Raw genomic sequence first — 22,794 nt, forward strand, 5'->3', positions numbered from 1 at the left:
AATTCAAAATGTCATGATTAGCTTTTAGTCACCAAAAAAGGGTTTTAATATTCAGGCTAATATTAGGCAGCTCTGGTGCAGCAGGGGTTGGGTGGACAGTAGGGGTAGAGAATGTCTCCAAGAAGTACAGTCTCAAAGGTGACAGAGTGGAGCAATAGTAGCAAGGGCTATTTCCAGGACCCTATCAATGGGAAAGAGCTACAAAGTTGGAAAACTGTGAAGTAGAGATGCTTGCCTTGAAACAGAGCAATGGAAGGTTATATATACTCCAGCATGATTTGGGGTGGGGAATGGGGTGGGAGGGGAGATAAGCATTTATATAGTACCTACTACATGCCAGTTAAGAGCTTTACAAATATTATCTCATTTGATCCTCACAACCACCCTGAGAAGTCGGTGCTATTACTTAACAGTTGAAGAAGCTAAGGCAAAGAGATGCTGAGTGCTTTGCCAGGGTCACACAACTAGTAAGTGTCTGAAGTCTGATTTGAACTCAGGTCTTCCTGACTCCAGGCTGCGTCGTTATAAACCTTGTCACTTCTTGGAATTTTCTGGAGGAGTTTGTTCTTTCCCCAGTTTGTGGGAGATTATACCCATTTGGTGTGTTTGTAGAGGGAGAGGCAGGGATTAGCACTGAAAATATTTGATCTTCCCTGTTACTTACTTTGCTATTCTGTCCCAATTAGATGCCTCATTATTTGATATATAATTTCTTATAGGGTTACTGATAGATAATGAACTAGACAGGGATTTGAGCTGTATTTGCATGATTATGATTAGCCAAGATATCCCACCATCAACCTAGGATAACAAGGGGTTCCAGAGTTTAATAATATATTCAGTCATTTAATATATTAATTATTTATAATTATATATATAATTAATATATTCATTAATATACAGTATACTATGTAACATAAATAATATAATGATATATAATACTATAATCTATAATATAATATATAATATTCATTTAATAACATATACATATATGAATATATATATATGCCTATGTGAAGAATGGACCGCAGGAATCCAGGAATCTATGTTCAGGCCAGTTTTCTCAGCCAATGAAGCATCAATACCCTGGGGCACAAGGAGTGATCTTTGGAAAGATCTTCTGGATCTTGCCTAGTAGAAACTGAGACTCATCCCCACCTTTGGGTGGGTCCTTGGTGGGACCAGTGTTGTAAAGGAACTGAGCTACTCCTCACCGGGGACTGAGGTGGTATAGGGTAAAATAATGTCCTGGAGATGTTGGGGGAAATGTTTTTCTATTAGGTCTGGCTACATCTTTGAAGTAAATATCCTTTTATAGAAGTTAATCAATGTTAACTGATTAAAATTAACAGGGTGCTAGTCACAGGCTCCCTAATAATAGGGGAATATACACAATGAGGGCTCAAGTCAGTGGCAGAAAAGAAAGAGCCTCCCCAAACCCCTCAGGGTACCCTGGAACTTTGAGGAGAGATGTAGCCAGGCTGCCCTTGTGAGAATAAACCAGAGTGTTCACACTACCATAGAATTGCAGATTTAGGTCTGGAGTGAACCTTAAAGGAAACTGAGTTTAATTTCTTCATTTTATACATGGAGAAACTGAGTCCCAAAGAGGTTCAGTCACTTGCCCATGGGGTCATACAGCTTGTGTGTGTGTGTTTGTATGTTGTGTGGTTTGCTCTTCATTCTCAAAGAGGACCATGACATCAGGGAGATGATGACATGACTTGCAATTCAATTTAATTTGAATGAGGTAGGGCTGTACAAAGCCACTAGCCTCACTTTCTCCTCCAAAGCCATTTGGGTCCAGTGTCCAGGTATTGATCAGGATGACTGGAGATGGCCCAGGATGCAGTGGGAGACCTTGTTTTTTTTTAAGATAAGGTCTTTTCAAGTTCTCACTTTGAATGAGGCAATGCCCAGTCAGTAAATAGGCCTGTTTAAGAAGTGAGTCAAGGGATGGCCCCTTTAAAAAAATCAAACTGGGAGGGGAAGACCCTCAGGGTTGCTGGCCAAAAGAGAAACAGTTACTATTTACATTCACTTGCCACATATCTAATTTAAATCCAGATTTTCCTGATTCCAAGGCCAGTGCCCTATCACTATACCAATAGTGTCAAACTCAAATGGAAATGAGGACCATTAGATTATATATGGGATCCTGTAGGCTACATATTGACTTAGAAAACCATTTATTAATATTCTCTATATTTTATTGTATTTTCATTTTGTTAAATATTTCCCAATTATATTTTAATTTGGTTCAGGCTATGCTCAGAAGCATTGTGGGTTCCATACTCCCAGTGGTTGTGTATTTGGCACCTCTATACCGTATAATAATACTATCTCTGAAAGGCCTGGATTTGAATTCTGCCTTAGATACTTACTGGCTGCGAATCCCTGGACAAGTAGCTTGTCCAGTTTCCTTGTATCTAAAATGAGGACAATAACAGCTTCTATTGTACAGGGTTGTTGTGAGGACCAAATACTATAATGTTCACCAAGCGCTTTGTAACCTTCAAGGCAAATATAAATGTGCGCAATTATTTTTCCAGTGTCCAAGTTCTACTTATCCATATAGACAAAGCAAAAAAGTAATGCTGAGTTTGATGATGGCCCCAAATTTCTACAAACACAGTAAAAACCAAGGGCATGAAATGTACTAGCGGTTCTAAGAAATACACCATGTAAAGCCCATTTCAAGTAGTTCTTCCAAACTTTGATTATAACCATTTGGGAGAGAAAAAAAATCAATGAAAAAATCTTTAGCTCATAATTAGGAAGAATTTAAGTTGATGAAAAATTTATCAATTTCTATAATGGTTTCATTCCCCAGACTTCTTAGGACCAAAGAATATAAGACATGTGTCTTTCTTTCCTCTCCTCCCCTTTTTTTCTTCCTGTTTTTCCATTTTTTAAACCTACTGTAAAGATTAATCCAAACTATTATATTTCTTCGGTAGTGGTCTAAGCTTTTATGGAAAATCTTTGGTATTTCAGAAAATATCCAACCAAAATAAACAGGTTTTTTTGGAGAGGGAGAGGGCATCTTGAATTGTAAATGTCAGATTTAGCCTGAGTTTTAGCTGGGGTATGGGGGGAAAGGCAGTTAGAGGAAAGCTGACCAATAGGAGCCCAATCCTTTGAGCATGGGTGGGGTGCTCTGCCTAATATTAGCCCACGGAAGACTTGGTAAGTATTTTCTGGATATGTATGATGGTGAATAATGGAGACCCTGCCCCCAATTTATCAGATCTTCTGTGACTACTTCCTTTCTACTGAACGCATCCTGATGAAAGTATCTTTTAAATGGCTACTGAGCTAAAACTAAGGGGACATACAAAAGGCATGAAAAGATGAAATCTCTCTATGGAAAGAAGAAATGCTCCATGGAAGAAAAAAATGCTATAAGCCTCTAGTTGTGGGAGACCCTTCCTGATCTGGTTGCCATGTGGACTAGAACACATGGTACTTTTTTCTTCTATTTCTGTTGTATTCATCTGTATTGGTTTTAGGCAAATGGGTATCAAAGAAAGTTTGGTCTTGTGAGCTTTGAAAGATTGGGAAAGTCCTAAGAGGTCCAGCAATGGGAGTCCAGATATATGCACTAGCAAAGCTAACTCTGAGGAGCAACCTTCATTTCCCACTGGCTTACACCTCTGGACTCCTACATTATGCCCTAGGAATCTCTTTACCCTGAAAGATCACTTCAGCCTTGGAACTCACCTTATTAGTACCCTCTGTCCCTGGAGCCCTCCCTATGATTGGAGAGTGCAGAGATCCTCCCTAAGTCTCTAAGGAGGTTGCCACTTTAGAATAAGCTTTCTCTCCTCACGGACTAACATGGTAGATAAGTGGGCTCTCAGTTTCAGAAGTTTTTGTACTTTGCTTCTCAGTAAATAACCCATTTCTAAAAGCTAATTCAGTCTGGCTGGTTAATTGATATCAACTGATAAACAATGGGAGAAGTTATAGAGCTCTGGGATCCCAACTTGGCAGAGCTATTTGTAATTAGGGGAGTAAGTCCAGAACCTATATATACTACATTAGAAAATTGTAAATCCTTGCTTACTGGAATAGTTAATGGAATTCTTATCTGTATTTTTGGCAATTATGTAAAACCTCAATAATTCGGATTTAATCATCTTACAATTTGTGATGATTCGATGCAGTGATGTGGTAAATATTACCTTTGAATTGTCCATTATTATGCCTGAGTCAGTAGAGGATTTGTCTCTAATGGGTCTCACAGTAGCCCGCCATAGAACTTGGCACTACTATCCCACACTATGTGTTTAGTCATAACATATCCCCTATAATGAGGGGACCCCCAATCAACTGGTTCTTCCTCTCTGCCATAACGGGAAGGTCTTTTCTCAAGCTAAACTGCCAAGTATTCAAACTCTACTGAAAAAAGCACAACTCTGATGGGCTGGCTACTTTGTTTGAATGCCAAACATACATCTGCCTAAGAGACTATTTTACAGAGAACTCACACAAGGCAAACACTCAGATGGAGGTCAGAAGAAGAGATACAAAGACACTCTCAAGGTCTCTCAGCAGAACTTTGGAATTGATTACATCACCTGGGAGACACACTGGCAAAGGATCGTCCAGCTTGGCATACTCATATCAAAGAAGGTGCCGTGGTCTTTGAGCAAAGTAGAATTGCAGTAGCTCAAAAGAAATGTGAGATGTGCAAATTTCAAGACATCACCATTCCAAATGCTCAAAACTATTTGTGCCTGACCTCTGGTAAAGCCTTGTAAGCTCAGTTGGTCTGATCAACCACAATTGGACACACTGTACCAGGAGTCCAACATAATGATGTCAATTTGGTCCTTTTCAAGAACAAAGAACAGCTAAGTAGCAAGCAAGTTCCCAACTCCTGTTACCTCTGATTCAGAGTTGATACCTTCTAAAGTGAAAGTCTTACACACACACACACACACACACACACACACACACACACACACACTCAGTGAGTCCCTGTTCTTTTTCTTTTCTACCCCATAGTCCATATCATCCTATTCCATTGTACCATTGGGAATTCAGTTCTGTTAACAAAAATTCCCTTTCCATTCTGAATTTCTTCCTTTAAATTTACCTCCACAAATCTTTATCAACAGGTCCAACTCTGCCACAGTCATCTACTGGCCTCTTGTTCATTCTTTTTCTTTCTCAAGATGTTTAAACTTCATGGAAAATCTTTCCTATTCCAAAAAACACCCAATCAAAACAAACAGTATTGGGGAGGGGACATCTTGAACTGTAAATGTCAGCTTTAGTCTGAATTTTAGTTGGGGAAGGGGGAAGGTAGAGGAAGGCTTTATTATTATGTAGTGAAGCAACCAGGCAAACTAAAACATATACACAAGTATGTGGCAACATAACAGAGGTTCATCTCCATGGATGTATGAAACTTATCCAATGTGAGGGAGAAGGAAATGTGTCAGGGAGGAAAAACACTCAAAGTTGGTATTCAAATGACAAAATTAAATACCCTAAGGATGAATTTGTTTGAGAACAGGTAATAGGTGCAAGATGTGGGAGGGTATTTTGAATCAGATCCAGATGTAGTAGAGAAGTTTTGGCGTCAGTTGTTGATATCAGGCTTGGGTGAGCATATGGAGAGTTTACTGGAGATACAAACAGAAGAGGAAGGGGCGGGGTGTCTAATATTGCCTAAGGCAGCCGAATAGAGGACCAGTTTAGATCTCTGCAGGCAGTCAAGTTTCATCAAGTCTAAAGCTGCTAGCCTTATCTGTCTGACACAGAGTTAACAGTGGAAAAGTACTATACACTATTCATGTTTGCCTATGTGCTTTTATGGGCATTAAAACCTCTTAGTCTAAGAGACTCCATATTGAAGTCCTATCATTATAACTCTAATGTAAACTTTATAATTATCATACTTTAATTTCTTTTACCATGAATTCCTGCCCTTCCAACTTGCCTCTTTTCTCCTTTACCCTATAAACCATATTCTAGATTCACTTTCTTCCCTTCACAGTCTTTATCCTATTATTGGCTGATTCTAATATGTATTATCCTCTACCTTTGAGTCCCTTGCCATTTTACCTTCTAGCGCTAAAATCTAGCTAAATCTCAACCCTGGATTACTTTCACCATCTACCTTTTTAACTTTGACTTGTGTTCTGTTAAACACTGCTGAAGACACACACTGTTGCTGACTGGGTTTAATACAAATTTATGCTATTTATTTTTGCCTGGGTGGATCTTTACTGCTATACATCAGCCTTAACTTGTTTTTGTTGAATAGTCATATTTGATAGTGCATGACCCCATTTGGCAAAGCTACTAGTGTGATTTTGCCATTTTCTTCTCCAGCATTTTACAGATGAGGAAACTGAGGCAAATAAGGTTAAGTGACTTAACCAGGGTGACACAGCTAGTAAGTGTCTGTGGCCATATTTTAATTCAGGTCCTTCTGACTCTAAAGGCAGTACTCTATCTACTGTGCTACCTATCTGCCCTTCAGTCTTAACTGCCAAACTCCAATCCTGAATAGCCCCCACCATCTAGTTTCTCTGCTCCTACTCATATTCTGATGAGTGGTACTGAACTGGATTCTCTTCAAATTTTTGTTGTTTATTCTTGACTGGGAGTTCACTGTAGCATAGCAATCTGGTTATTCTTCTCTGTGATTCTATTGCATTTTCTTCAGAGCCTATTTCAAATTTTCTTTTTATTCCCTTTCATTCATTCTATATTCCAACTAAACTGGCCTAGTAATTGTTCCCTACAATCAACATGGGTTTGTCCAGACTGTTCTCAGTACATGGAATGTGCTCCTACATTTTCTCTCCCTTAGAATCCCTGGTTTCCCAAAGACACATCTCAGGTTCTACCTCCTAAACTAAGCCTTTCCTAACTCTCCTCCCCTTCCTACTTGTATTAGTTGTACTTTCTTTCTCCTGAAGTTAGGTTGTGTTTACTTATCTGTGGTATGTGTTATAACCCCTCCCCTCAGTAGAATGTAAGTTCCTTAAGGGTAGAGACTGGAATCAGGAAGACTCATCTTGACTTGAACTTCGAAAAGTCATGTCCCAATCTCTTCCCAGTTAATTTAACATCTTCTTGTCAGCCTGTTTTCTGTGATTTGGTCCTGGGCATTCAAGAGCAGAAAGGTAGAGCAATGTATAGACTCCAAGCCTGGCCCTCTCTCCACTGTAAGATCTTGTTGTCAGACCATTACCACTGGACTCTGATGACTCAGGAAGAGAAAATGAGGCTGAAGACTTCTTGCAACTCTGCCTCACTTAAATCCAATTTATGTGTAAATCAAAAGGCGTCACCCATCCCATTTTACCATTTTTACCTCCAAGTCCTATGATGACAGGTAAGTAATGAAGCAGCACGTGGAGATGCACTGGGAGCTATAGTCACAACCCTGTATACAGGCAGAACAGGTGATAGGGTCATCTTCTCACTGGATTGAAGCAGCAGTGAGATTCAGCAGCCCCATGGGTATCTGAGCAGCCTTTTTAAAGGATCACAATGTTCATCTCCTGGTGTGAGGAAGGAGCTAGAAAAGGTGCCCTAAAAATTATCTGCTTCACCCAACGCTGGCCTGCTTACTGATATGGGTGGGGATCCTACTCTGTGATTGAAACACCAAAAAAACATACAAAATCTTTTGCAAAGATGATTCTGCTCACCATCAGTACATAGAATGGGCACACACTTATGGACAATGTGAAATCCAGTAGAACTGAAAGATGAATAGCTCTTGTTGTGAGAGAACTCAGCAGCTATTGCATCCAAATAGCAGCCCTGGGTAAAACAAGGCTGGCAAATGAAAGCCAGCATACTGAAGTCAGAGCTGGATACACATTTTACCAGAGTGGCCAAAGTGAAGGGGAGCACCTACTGGTGTAGGTTTTTCAATAAAAACTAATCTAGTCAACAAGCTTGTATGCCTTCCAAAAGGAATGAATGATAGACTCATGACAATGCAATTGCCATTTGCAGGAAAATTGATGCCATAATCATCAGTGTATATGCTCCTTGATGACGTCAAAGAAAATTTTATGAAGACCTGGAAACCCTCATCATCAGTGTGCTGAAATAGGACACGTTTATGATTCTGGATTACTTTACAGCAAGAATAGGCTAGACGTGACAGGGAATCCTTTGCGAGGAATGGAGTTAGAAACAGCAACAGCAATGATCACTTACTACTGAAGGCTCATTACCTTCTCATTACCAACACTGTCTTCTGTTTGCCTAAATACAACAAAACTTTGTGGATGACCCTTGCAGCAAACATTGGCATTTAATAGACTATGTCATTGTAAGGAGAAGAGACAGACAGGATGTGAGAGTGATGAAGGTGATGTGTGGCACAGAGTGCTGGACTGATCAAAGACTTATCCTCTCCAGTCTAAATATTTACTTTCACCAAAAATGGCAGCCACAAGGAAAAACCATTACCCAAAGACTTAATGTTAACGGATTATAGCACTTCTCTGAAGGGAAACCATTCATTGCTAACTTGGAGGGAAAGTTGAGGCAAAACAGAGTTGGCAAAAGTGAAGCAGAAAGGGAGTGGGCAGCTTTCAGAGATTTTGTGTATAGCATTGCATTTACTCATTTGGGCCAGAACACTCACAAATATCAAGACTGGTTTGACGAAAATGATGGGGAAATTCAGAAGCTGCTAAATGAAAAATGATAATTCCACAGGGTTTACCAGCAGGATAGTTCATCTGTCTCTAAGAAAGCAGCATTTAATTCCATCAAAAGTAAAGTGCAAGCAAAGCTTAGAAAGATGCAGGATTCTTGGCTCAGTAAGAAGGCAGATGAATTTCAGTTTTATGCCAAGAGTAACAATCAAAAGTATTTCTATAATGCCCTGAAAGCTATTTATGGGCCAAAAACCCATGGTACAGCTCAACCACTCAGCACTGATGGAGCCACATTGATTAGTGATAAGGACATGATCCTGGAGAAATGGGCTGAACACTTCTAAAGTGTTCTCAACAGACCATCATTAATCTATGCTGAAGCCATTGGCCATTTACCTCAGGTTGCAGTTAATTCCTTCCTAGCCAAATTTCTAATTGAAGAAGTTTTGAATGTCATTTGGCTCCTCTCATGTTGCAAAGTGTGCTGATTCTATGCTAGCTGAGATTTAGAATGCAGGGGATCCACTACTCTCACAAAATCTGACTGAAATCTTCTAGGTTATATTGCAAGAGGATGTTATCCCCCAGGATTCAAGGATGCCTGCATTGTCCTTCTCTATAAAGGAAAAGGAAAGGGTTGAGAGCAGGATGTCTCTCTTTTAGTCATTGCTGGCAAGATTCTTGCCAGAGTCCTCCTTTATAGACTGATCCTACACCTGGAAGACAGCCATCTACCCAAGAACCAGTGTGGCTTCAGAAAGGGCAAAGGAAAGGTCAACATGATGTTTGCTGCCTAACAATTCCAGGAGAAATGCCAGGAACAGAACAGAAGTCGAGGTCTGTACACAATATCCGTTGATCTGACAAAGGTCTTTGATACCGTCAGTTGTGAGAATTTGTGGAAAATTAGGTCAAAATGTGATTGCCTGGAGAACTTCATCAGTATTAAACATCAATTTCATTATGGCATACTTTCATGGGCTCTGGATAATGGACAATGCTCTCATGCTTTCCCGGTCACCAATGGAATGAAGCAAAACTGTATGCTTGCTTCAATGCTTTTTAGCATGACATTTTCAGCAATGTTGTCATATGCCTTCATCAAGGGCAAAAAATGGCATCAAGGTGAACTACCACACCGACAACAAATTATTTAACTTGACAAGGCTACAATCCAAGACTAAAGTAGAGGGAAAGTTGTTGCATGACTTTTCTTCACAGATGATTGAACACTCATTGAAGCCTCTTGAGATGCAGCAAAGTATGGATCAGTTCTCTGCTGCTTGTACTAATTTTGCCTAACAGTTAACACCAAGAAAACATAGGTTCTCCACCAGCCAGCACTACACCATCCATACATGGAGTCATTGGTTACAGCAAATGGAGAAATTTTGAATGCTGTGAATAAGTTTACTTACCTTGGCAGTATGTTTTCCAGGAATGTTCACATAGATGACAAGGTTGATGTACCCATTACTAGAGCTAGCTCAGTGTTTGGGAGGCTTCAAAGGAAAGTGTGGGAGAGAACAGGCATTATACAACCTACCAAACTGAAGGTCTACAGAGCCATTGTGCTGACTTAATCGTTGTATGCCTGCGAAACCTGGACAGTCTACCAGCACCATGCTAGGCAACTGAATCACTTCCGTTTGAATCATCTTAGGAAGATTCTGAAGATCACCTGGCAAGATAAGGTACCAGGTACTGAGGCCCTTTCTTGAGCTAAACCGCCAAGCATTCAAACTGTACTGCAGATAATGCAACTCTGATGGACTGGTCATGTTGTTCAAATGCAAAACCTACATCTGCCTAAAAGACAGAGAACCCACACTAGGCAAGTGTTTACATGGAAGTCAGAAGAAGTGATATAAGGACGCTCTCAAGGTCTCTCTGAAGAACTTTGAAATCAATTGTGTGACACGGGTAACTCTGGCAAAGGACCTCCCAGCGTGGTGTACCCACAGCAAAGAAGATGCTGTGCTCTGTAAGCAAAGCAGACTTTCAGTAGTTCAAAAGAATCATGAGGTACGCAAATTTAGAGACATTTTCACTCTAAATGTTCATTTAGACTATTTGTGCCTGATCTGTGGTAGAGCATTCCAAGCTCGTATCGGTCTGATCAGCCACAGTCGGACACACTATACCTTGACCCCAACACAGTGATGTCATTTTGATCCTCATAGAAAATGAAAGACAACAGCCAGCCAACCAGCTGCCTTAGAAAATACTTCTTTATAATAGCTGCATAATTTGATTGACTAAGGGCAGCTAGGTGACACAGTTAATAGAATGCCAGGCCTTAAGTCATCAAGACCTGAGTTCAAATCCGGCCTCAGATGCTTACTGGCCGTATGATTCTGAGCAAGTCACTTAATCCTGTTTGCCTCCATTTCCTCATCCATAAAATGAGCTGGAGAAAGAAACAGCAAATCATTCTAGTATCCACGAAAACCCCAAATGAAGTCACAAAAAGTCAGACGCATCTGAAATGATGACTAAAGGCTAACTAGATTGATTCTTGGCTAATGATCTTGAGTAAGCGCACCAGGGAGGCCTTGAACCAATCGCAAAAAAAAAAAAAAAAAAAAAAAATCAGCCCTGACCCTTGAGGGGTACTCCTAGAACTCTGAGAGGGAAAATGTAGCTAGCCAAATTCTGAGGGCCCAACTCCTCATCAGTAGAGTGAGAATTGGGATAAGGATCTTCAGAGCTTACATGGTCTACACACACACACACACACACACACACACACACTCTAGCCATTTTACCTCCTAAACTATAGTTTACTAGATAAATGTATTTATTGAATTTACTTTTCAGTATTTTAAAGTTTTGTTACAGAAAAGCTTCGAACAACTGAACTTTGTGCAAACCAACCACTCTTAGTTTTTGAGACTCATAACTGAAGAACTGAAGGAAACACTAACATTTCAGTAAAACAAAGATAATTATGATGTTTGCTGTATCGATCACCTTCCAGTGTGTAAAGCAAGTACAGAAAATTTGCATTTTCAGAAAAGGAACAAAGGAGAAAAAGGAAAAAGATAACCTACCTACCCCCCCGAAGTTTAAGGCAATTTTTATAATGGGAAAATTTGTTTTATTTTTAAATTTTATTTTTAATTCATTTCATTTTTAATGTCTCAGTCAGTAATTCCCATTTCTTCTGATGCTCAATATTCCATCTTTAAGTATCTTCACAGACTTATGAAAACTGAAAATTTGGCCAAAATGAGAAAAGTTCCTGTGTGCTTTCACGTGTTCATTTATTCCTTGATTTGGTGTCATTGTATTTGGAAGCTCCCTACAGAGAGCAGGTGCTCTACAGAGAGAGAAAGTAGCTATTTGTAGGCCTGCCTTATATGAACAGTAAAAAAGATTGCTGTTCTCCTTGGACACTTATTCAGACAGAGGCCTTCCAAAGATTTGCCAAACCTTATGGCCACTTTCTACTCCTGCCAACTCATATGGAGACAGAAGATACCACCAAAAGGAACCCTGAAAGCATTCCTAATGATTAAGAAGATTGAGAGTGGCCCTGGAGTCAGGAAAGCCTGGGTTCAAGTCTAGTCTCATACACCTACTAATTGTGTGATCTTGGATGGGTCACTTAGCCTGTCTCTGCCTCAGTTTCATTATTTGTAAAATGGGGATAATAATAGCAACTACATGAGGACAAAAAACCCAATATCAAATTAAGTATTTTTCAAATATTAGAAATTATATATAAATGCTATTATTATTATTATTATTATCATACCTCAGCCCAGGTGACAAGTTGTTGGGAATGTTGCAAAAGGGTTCCAGTATGGGTTGGATTAGATGACATTCAGGCTGCCTTCCAGCCCTGACATGCTGTGATTCTGGGGCTCTCACCCTTAAGCCTATTCTTTCTTCTAACTCCATAATTTCTATTTATGGCCTTACTAAGCACTATTTCTCCTGTGTTCAAAGTCTAGAGTTTATCTTTGACTTTTCTCTTAGCTTTCTCTTTCATACCCAATCAGTTACCAAATCCTATTGATCTGGGTTCCACCTTTGCCTTTCGTTTCCTCTTTTTTTTCCTCCAAGACTCACTGTCACTATGCGGGTACAAACCCTGATTACCACCTGGCTGGACAATTGGAATAACCCTTCTTGCATATATGTGTGTACACACACACACACACACACACACACACACACACATATTTGTGTATCTATGTATACTCGAGTTTGTGTATATATGTATCCATATATTTAACATGTATGTAATCAATATATACTAATAAAGATATATATTTTATTTCCATACAATACCAAAAAAATAGAAAAACAACAGATAAAAAAACTGTCATCAAACTAACACACATTTATAAAAGTAATATTCATAGGATTGGGGTTTTTTTGTTTTTGTTTTGTTTTGTTTTGTTTTGTTTTTTGGAGCTGCAAAGGATTTTAGAGTCTCTTTCCTCATTTTGTAAATGAGAAAACTGAGGCTCAGAGAAGTAAAGCTTTGTCCAAGGCCACAGAGGTAGTACCAGAAGCAGGATTTAAACCCAGGTCCTCTGATTCCAAACCCAGTGTTTTTTCATCATGTTGCCCAGAATGGATAAATAATCAAGGGCCATAAAGAGACAATTTACAAAAGAGGAAGCACGAACTGTGAAAGCATTAATTATTTTACCATCTTTAATAGAGAAAAGTTCATAAATACAACTTCAATGTACTCTTCCAGCCTCACCTTGAAACTGACAAAAATATTTTTAAAATAATAAAACCTGGTGCTTATGAAACTTTGGAGAGCCAGAACTATTTTAAAAAATGTTCTCCCCATATTCCAGTGCTTCGCCCAATGCCTGGTACCTAATAGCCACTTAATAATGACTTTGTTGGTTAATGATTTGAAGAATCTAACATTTGTAGATAAAAAGGACAAAGATCAGAACAAAGCAGAAAACATATCATGTTACTAGTATGTTTGAATATATATCCATTGTAAATAGCTCTGGTTATATGGTCATTTAGGCACATGAGAGATTTTCTTTCTTTTGGTTTTTGTTGAGATGGCAAAATTTATAATAGAAACTACTTAATTGAAAAATCCCAAATGTCAACATAAAAATAAAATATGGGCCATCTTGAAAAATTTTACCACATACATGCAGTTATGATTTGTATTATACAAGAATCATTTATTTTGCTGGAATTGAGTAGCATACTAATTTCAGGACCCACCCTCTTTAAATGTTTTTTTTTCCTTCTTTCCCTATCATTTGTTTTGTTTTTATGATATGTGATTTTAACTATATAGGGAACTCCTACCATAAACTTCTTCCACTGAAGCAATTCTGAAATTCCTTAGCAACTAAAAGTATAAGAGACTTACCTGGGCCACTGGGAAGTTAGTTGACTTGCCTGTGACCATACAGCTTCTACGTGTCAAACATAATATTTGATGCCATGATTTCCTAATTCCAAAATCTGCCCTCTGTCTCTTCAGCCATACTGCTCCTCCCTTCAGAGGGTACTCATCTTTAATTTTAACATGAATGGTTTTTAGGCATTTCACTTTCCTACTCATCATCATGGTGTTGGCTGCTTTATTTATGAACACTGGCAGTTGTAGTCTTTCTCACACACACGGAGCTGGAAAGTTACCCTCTGACATTTCTTCAGCAACAATTCTGTGACTGGGCCAGTGTGTTATTATGCACTCTGTGCCTCCATGATTCTTGTTCTGCAAAAATTACACCGCATAGATTACTAAAATGTCAGAAATATCATGTAACCTCTCTTTTATTAAAAGTAAGTCTACATGCACTTCCAACACTGGGTAATAATTTGCATTTCTATTATTTTTTCTCATGCTTATTTCCACTAACCTGCTTCATTCTCCCTTTATAGCTCATTCACCTTTTCTACTCTTTTCTCCACTCTACACTGTATTTGAAAAAGGATATGTTAGAAAACAATTTCTGCAATAACAACTACATACAATAACAGCAATTGGAAAGCAAATAACTTTGAAAGTCTTAAGAACTCTGAACAATGCAAAAATAACCATTACTCCAGAAGATTAATGATGAAGCACGCTACTTGGCCTTCTGACAGAGAAGTGATGGACTAAAGGTACAAAATACATTTTCCAGTATGGCCAAGGAGTGAAAATGTTTGTTTGATTACACTTCCTTGTTAGTTTTTTTAGTTTGTTGGTTTGTTTTACCTTGGTTTTGAGTAGATGAATGGGCACAGAAGGAGTAGAAATAACAATACCAAAAAAAATTTTAAGAGTTCCTGAACATATTAACTACATAGAAGAGAACAAAAGGAAATTCAGAAAGAGAAACAGACAAGCAGGAAAATATTGGAATCACAATGTTAAATTTATTTTACACTTAAAAAACAAGCTGTATATGATTGAGATTCATAGTTCCATATGCAATCTCTCTTTCTGTGCTTCAAGGATATGATCATGTTTGTAGATGGCTGTACAAGTTTATAATAAAACTTGTTTTATTATATTTTTATCATATTATATATCTTTATATATCATATTATATATATCACATATATATTTTATCATATTATAATATGATAAAAAAGAAAAAAGATGTGAAGTTTTTTTCAGAAAAGAAGCATTTTTTTAACATGTTTATCAAAGTTTCTGAGAATGTAATTTCTTTCACTGTGCAACTACCATAACTTGTGCAAACAGAATAATCCAAGACCAGTTCCACCTTCTGGGCAGTCATTAGATCTATTCTGATTATATTTAGCAGTCTTCATTTAACAAATAGATCCTGAGCAAAATAACTCAATGTACCCAAAACAAAAGTATTTGTGGCCTTTCTTGCTTATAAACATAAATATAATGCTGCCCTTTCCCCTAAAAATACTTGAATGAATAAATAGAATAAACCTTTTTCAGTAACCCCCAAATGATCCTGCTACCTGAGGGAGAAACCTTGCAGAAGGTTTGCTAATCATAAGTATAAATTCCCTCCACTTAAAGAAACTCACAGGACAGCTAGGTGGCACATTGGATAGAGCAGGGCCTGGAGTCAAATCTGGCCTCAGACACTTGCTAGCTGTGTGACCCTGGGCAAGTTACTTAAACCCTATTTGCCTCTGTTTCCTCATCTGTAAAATGAGCTAGAGAAGGAAATGGCAAACCACTCCAGTATCTTTGTCAAGAAAACCCAGGGGCAGCTAGGTGGTGCAGGAGAGCTCTGGTCTTGGAGTCAGGAGGATCTGAGTTCAAATGTGATCTCAGACACTTGACACTTACTAGCTGTGTGACTCTGGGCAAGTCACTTAACCCTGATTGCCTCACCAAAAAAAAAAAAAAAGAAAAAAGAAAGAAAACCCTAAAAAGGGTCACAAAGAGCAGGACATGACTGAAATAACTCAAGAACAACAATAGTAAAACTCACAGGAAAGCAGGGGCCTCTCGATGTTGTAGATCCCTTTATTTTGAAATTAACAAAGGACTCTTTTAGAAGTGTTCTAGGGGAGGTCCACATTTAAATTCACCTCTATTGCTATCGGTTTTATTACAATGAATACTTACTTGCAAAGTGAATTCTGAATTCTGATCATCCTGGGAAATAGCAAAAGGATATGCCCTTAGAAGTCTGGGCATTGAATAAATCTCACTGTGTGCTTTTCCAAGGGTTTCATATTGTTTCTTCTCCCACACTGTTCAAATTTTTATCTTTTTGAAATCTGGCTAAAATGAACAATCAAGAGTAATATTGAGGCAGAAATAGAGGAGACAGCTAGCTCTTCACTCACAGGGAATTTTGATCTTGTCAGTAATGTGACTATTCTTTTCCATAATGCAGTTCATATCAAGCTCATTCTGGAAGATGCTAGCTCAGGTTCCCCCATAAATTTGGCACAGGGTGTCCAGAGCCTTTTTGGTGTCCTCTAGACATCTTAAATATACAAAAAGAGCACAAAGAACTGTTCTCTTGTTATCCCTCAATCTCACAATTTAACTTTTTTGGGGGGGCTTCTTACATCTCCTTGAGTTTAGAACAAAATACCAAAATTTAGACTGAGCATAATGTGGGGGGGGGGGGAAAGCAAGTATGGTCTAGCTCCAAATTGCTGACTATTCTAAGTATATAGGCGTCTCAGGTATTTTTAGTATTATGTGGTCTAGCCAGCAAAGACTCCTCCCTTGCCCATGACTTCTGGAATCATAAGGCTGGGCCAGTAAGTCATTCCTCTCCCCAGAATCCATCCCCTCCTGTCTTCTTCCTAAACCTGATGTCTGAGATGATTATCTTGATTTCCAGAGCCTAGGAATAGCTCCAGGCCTAGCTTTCGCTTCTGAAAATCCCAAATGCACTTCTGGAATATTGCTTAATAATCTTTGATTGACATTGGAAACCACTTATAGCTGAAAACATGCAACCATTATCAAATTAACTGAGAGAGCGATCTAATATTTCACTCAGTGAACAGATGTTAGCATAATTGAGTGCTTCACTCAGGTGAATCCATGTTAAGATAATAGCAGCAAACCTCTTATTGTTGTACTATCAATTTAACTCTTTTCAGGAGCCACCTTAACTGTGAAGCACCCATCCCACTAGAAACTGCAGATGCCAAGACAAATAGAGTCCTTCCCTCAAGGGACTTGTTACCTGATGGAACTTGTTACATGTGCCTAGATAAGTAAATTTAAAGTATATGCAAAACAAGTACAATTTCAAAAGTGCTGACAACTGGGAGGGACAGGAAAGGCCCAGTCACGGGGGTGGGGAACCTGTGGCCATGAGGCCATCCTGGATAGTGTATGAGGTAACAGCTGAACTATGCTGCAAGGGAAAGTAAGGTTTCTACGAGGTGGAGGTGAGGAGCTGAAGGCTTCTCAGGCTTGTGTAAAATTTCTGAGGCAGGAGACTCAGTGTCTGTTTGGTCAGCGACAGAGCGACAGCATGGGTAATAATATGAAATGAGACTGGAAAGGTAAGTAGGAGTCATACTGTAGAGGGCTGAGGAATTTGCCTTTTGTTGTAGAGGAAAGAGGAAGACATGGAAGACTTTTGAGCAGAAATGTGACTTGGTCAGAGCTATGTTTTAGGAATATCAATTTGGCAATGATGTGGAGCACGGGTTGAAGAGAAGAGAGTAGAAGAAAGAAATCCAGTAAAGATATTATTTCAGTAGTCTAGATGAAGGCATGAGCTAGAGGCTGTGTGAATGGAAAGAGAAAAGGGAGAGAGGGAGGATAGGAGGAGGAAGGAAGGAGAGAGACAGAGAGAGTGTGCAATGGGGGTGGGGAAGGAAATGGATATTGTGAAAATAGAAATGAAGCGATTGGACAACTGAATGTGAAGGTCTATCAAAAGGTGGAAAAGTCAGGAAGGACTCCAAGGTTATGAATTTGGAGGCAATTCATTAATCTTCATGAGCTGGCAAGGAAGTTACATAATCTTTTTCTTAAACAGGCTGAGCCCACCAAACTAAATTTTTGCATTTTGCATTTTGTATTTTTTTGCATTATCTCCAACTTTAATATTTCTGCAGTTTAATAACATTTATTTGATAATTAGATTTATGGTTAAGTGTGTTATGATTATTAGAATTTTCCAAAATTCTTCAGTATGCTAATTCTAAATAATTCCTCAGCCCATCTCATTAAGTTGTGATTTTGAAATGCTGTCGATTAAAGCAGCCAAAACACTGATTGTAAGACATTAATGTACAATAAGAAATGAGGATTAAAGAGGTTAAAAATATTTGGGGGGGGGGGAAACTGTTCCTTGGTATGCACTCTGGGATGGCAATTACTGTTGAATTGTATCTATACATGTATCTCTAAAGGGAATCGACTGATCTTTGTTATATGAATGTGCCAAAGTAATCGAAATAACAGCTACTGTGGAGTCAGATAAACCTCCAGACTAAGCATCTTCAGGACCCTGTGGTGGAAGGAAATTTGCCACCTGGTTTCCAGGTGACTTGACTTAGAAGTGGATTTATAGGCCATCTCGCCTACATAGTGTTATTATAAAGAATCAATACACTGTAAGTGAAAATATCTGCTTGAACAGTGTAACTAAGTTTTAATAAAAGGCACCTGGGATTTGAGAACAGGAAAAGCTTCTATTGATTAAAACTGACTTTTGGGCCAGACACAATGTGTTCCTGAATGGGGTGATAGGAGGAGGAGGAGTAAAGTTATGTATTGCAGGGATTCTACCTTTATAAAATTCCAGGGTGATGAAGAGAGCAATGTGGATAAACAATGGGTGTCATAGATGATGTTTCCTTTTTTATTTTTAAATGTCTTATTGTTGTTCTTTTCTTTTTTCTTTTATATTTTTCTCTTCCCAATGACTATTTCTGCTGGTAAAGCCCCTCTTTGGAGAGGGAAGGGGAGTGGGAAGGAGAAAGAGAATGAGAACATTTCAACCCAGGCTCTAGGCTGTCTAGGGCTATTTATCCAATAGTTCTTGTTTGTGATTCCCTATTGTAGTGGTCTACCCACTCAGAATGCAATAAAAATAACTCATCTTTTTTTTTAATAAAATTTATTTATTTATTTTTAGTTTCCAAAATTAACTTCCTTAAGATTTTGAGTTCCAAATTTCCTCCCCATCTCTCCCCTTCCTGCACCCCAAGACAGCGTGTAATTTGATATAGGCTCAATATATACATTCATATTAAACATATTTTCACATTAGTCATGTTGTAAAAGAGAATTAGAACCAATGGGAGAAACCATGAGAAAGAAGAAACCAAAGACAGCAAGAGCAAGGGGGTAAATAATATGCTTCAGTCTGCATTTAGACTCCATAGTTCTTTTGCTGGATGTGGATAGTATTTTCCACCATGAGTCTTTTGGAGTGTCTTAGATCCTTGCATTGCTAAGAAGAGATAAGTCTATCAAAGTAGGTCATTGCACACTGTGGCTGTTACTGTGTACAATGTTGTCCTGTTTCTATTCACTTTACTCGGCATCAGTTTATATAAGTCTTTCCAGTTTTTTCTGAAGTCTGTCTGCTCATCATTTCTTATAGCACAATAGTATCCCATTACATTCATATACCACAATTTGTTCAGCCATTCCCCAATTGATGGGCATCCCCTCAATTTCCAATTCTTTGCCATCACAAAAAGAGCTGCTATAAATATTTTTGTACATGTGGGTCCTTTTCCCATTTGTATTCCCATTTATATTTCTTTGGGATATAGACCTAGAAGTGGTATTGCTGAGTTAAAGGGTATGCACATTTTTATAGCCCTTTGGGCATAGTTCTAAATTGCTCTCCAAAATGGTTGGATCAATTCACAACTCTACCAACAATGCATTAGTGTTTCAATTTTCCCATATCTTCTCCAACATTTATCATTTTCCTGTTTTGTCATGTTAGCCAATCTGATAGGTGTAATGGGGTACCTCAAGTTGTTTTGATTTCTGTTTCTCTAGTCAATAGTGATTTAGAGCATTTTTTCATATTACTATAGATATTTTTAATTTCTTCATCTGAAAACTGCCTATTCATATCCTTTGACCATCAAAATAGCTTATCTTTATCTGGAAACAAAACCTATTATAAAAATACATATAAATGAGGAGGAGGTAGAAAAAGATAAATTTACTCTATCCTAATGTGGCCACAGGGCAGTTAAATGGTGTAGTAGATAAATGTCAGGCCTGTAGTCAGGAAGACTCCTCTTCCAGAGTTAAAATCTTACCTCAGACACTTATTAGTTATGTGACCCCAGCCAAGTCACTTAACCCTCTTTGCCTCAGTTTCCTCATCTGTAAAATGAGCTAGAGAAGGAAAGGGCAAACTACTCCAGTATATTTGCCAAGAAAACCTCAAAAAGAGTCACGAAGAGTCGGACATGACTGAAAAACGAGTAAACAGCAAACAGTGGGGCCACAAGTTCTGTCCTGTCAGGTCGTTCCTTAAGGTTGGCCACTGGTGCTGACATGTATCAAAACAACCTGGGCCCATGTCCTCTCCTTGGGAACCTAAACTTCCCAGACTTCTCCTTCCTGTGCAACTTTTGACACCAATGACCCCTCTTGTCAGTTGAGTAAAAACTACATCTCCTATCAGCCCCCTTGCCAATAAGGGCTACATTTGTTTGTTTGGTTTTTTTAAGGTATACTCAAGCAACACAAATCAATACATTAGCTGTTTCTGAAAAAATGACTCATTCCTCCTACAGTCCACCACTTTTTTAAGGGTAGGTGGAAAATATCTTTAACTTGATGATGTTTCTAGTTCTCTTAATTTCCCCACTCTCTTGGGAACCAGGCAAGAGAGCTAAGCTGATGGCCCTTGAGACTACTAAGGTTTTCATTGTACTAGACAGGCTGGAATGAACAATGGTGCTGAATTGTAATAAATGGTGATTAAAGTGCATCAGAGCAATAGGCGAGTTAAACAGCTGTTTGGTAGCCTTTGACTCAGAAATTTCACATGAATATTTACTCCAAGGAGGTTAGGCAGAAAGTCCCCATAAATGCAAAAATAGCACTGCTATAGAATTAAAGAATTGGAAATGAAGCATGCATTCCTTGCTTGGGAGGTTTTGAAACAAAATATGGTACATGCATGCAATGAAATATTATTGTACCACAGGAAACAACAAATATGAGGAAGTCAGAGAAATAGGGGAAGACTTTTATGAACCTGTGCTGAAAAGTAAGCAGAGCCAGGAAAGCAATATATACTATAGCATAAATGAAAAGGACAAAATAATAAAGCTGAATTCTGTGTAGTTGTGGTGACCAATATCTGCCCAAGAGCAGAAACAAGAAAATGTACCATTGTCCTATCACTGGAGATTATGGATGGATATGTAATGTGGCACACTGTAAGATATAGTAGATGGAGTTGCTGTATTGGTTAGTTTTGCTTAAATGCTTTTTGATGTTAAAGGGGAAGGTTTACTGAAGATGGGATTGGGGTAGTGTTATATCTTGCTTGACTGTGTTATAAAAATACAAGCTGTCAATAAAAGTTTTTTTAAAGGATTCATAGCTGCTTGGTAAAAGTGACAAATGGCCAGGAGTTGTAAGTAGTTAAAAGGGATATAGATTTCTTATGTGAGACAAAAGGCAGAGGACTCTAGGTTAAAGAAGACTTGGAAGTAGTTTAATATCCCGGATAGCTTTGAGGGTTAGGATTTGATTTTTCATGGTGATGTTGAGTCATTTTTCAGTTGTGTCTTCATGACCCCATTTGCGGTTTTCTTGGCAAAGATACTGGAGTGGTTGACTATTTCCTTTTCCAGCTCATTTTACAGACGAAGAAACAGGCAAACAGGGTTAAGTGACTTGCCCAAGCTCTTACAGCTAGTAAATACCTGAGGAAGGATTTGAATTTGGGTCCTCCTGACTCCAAGGCCAGTGCTCTATCCATCACACCACCTAACTGCCCCAGTTTTTCATGGTGCAGTGAAGTTAATGCTTGCTCTGGAGTCAGAAGACCTGGGTTCCAATCCTGTTTCTGATACATACTACCTATGTGATTTTGGGTAAGTCATAACTTTCTTAGGCATCAGTTTACTTAGTGGTACAATGGGTGGTCTCTAGGGCCCCTTGAGCCTTAGATCTATAATCCTACAGTTTGATCTGATTTTAGGTCTTTTATCCCAGACCCCCAAGGCTATCCAAATAGACCAGACTTCTAGATGAAACTCTGGATATATATGGGATCCCATACAGTTTTGAGGGGATTGGTCTATCTGGTAAAGGAAAATTATCTTGAATGATGAATGATAAAGAATTTATTAAGTATTTTATCATGTGCCAAGTGTTATGCTACATGCTGGGGTTATAAATACAAACAAGCAAGGAAATTCCTGCCCTCAATGAGTTTACATTCTAATGGGGGAAGACAACATATAAAAGGGGTAGAACATGGTGTAAAAATGGTTGGGAAGTGATATGGAGGCCAGGTTCTGGGGGAAAGAAGGTGTAAGTTCAAATATCCATCAGGTGTAGAATCCAAGGTTCAAGTTGGGGGCGGGGATAAGGAGGACAGAGGAAGGCTGAATCTTCTAGCCTGATTGCCTGTGTAGAAAGGCTTGTTCCATGTCTTCGATGGTCCAGAAAGATGATCAAGGTAACCTTATCTTGCTCTTCAGTGAACAGTTCATCTTCTATCTTTCCTGTTCTCTTTTGGCA

Source organism: Vombatus ursinus, unplaced genomic scaffold (assembly GCF_900497805.2).
Source record: "Vombatus ursinus unplaced genomic scaffold, bare-nosed wombat genome assembly UNPS02010788.1, whole genome shotgun sequence".
Taxonomy (NCBI): domain Eukaryota; kingdom Metazoa; phylum Chordata; class Mammalia; order Diprotodontia; family Vombatidae; genus Vombatus; species Vombatus ursinus.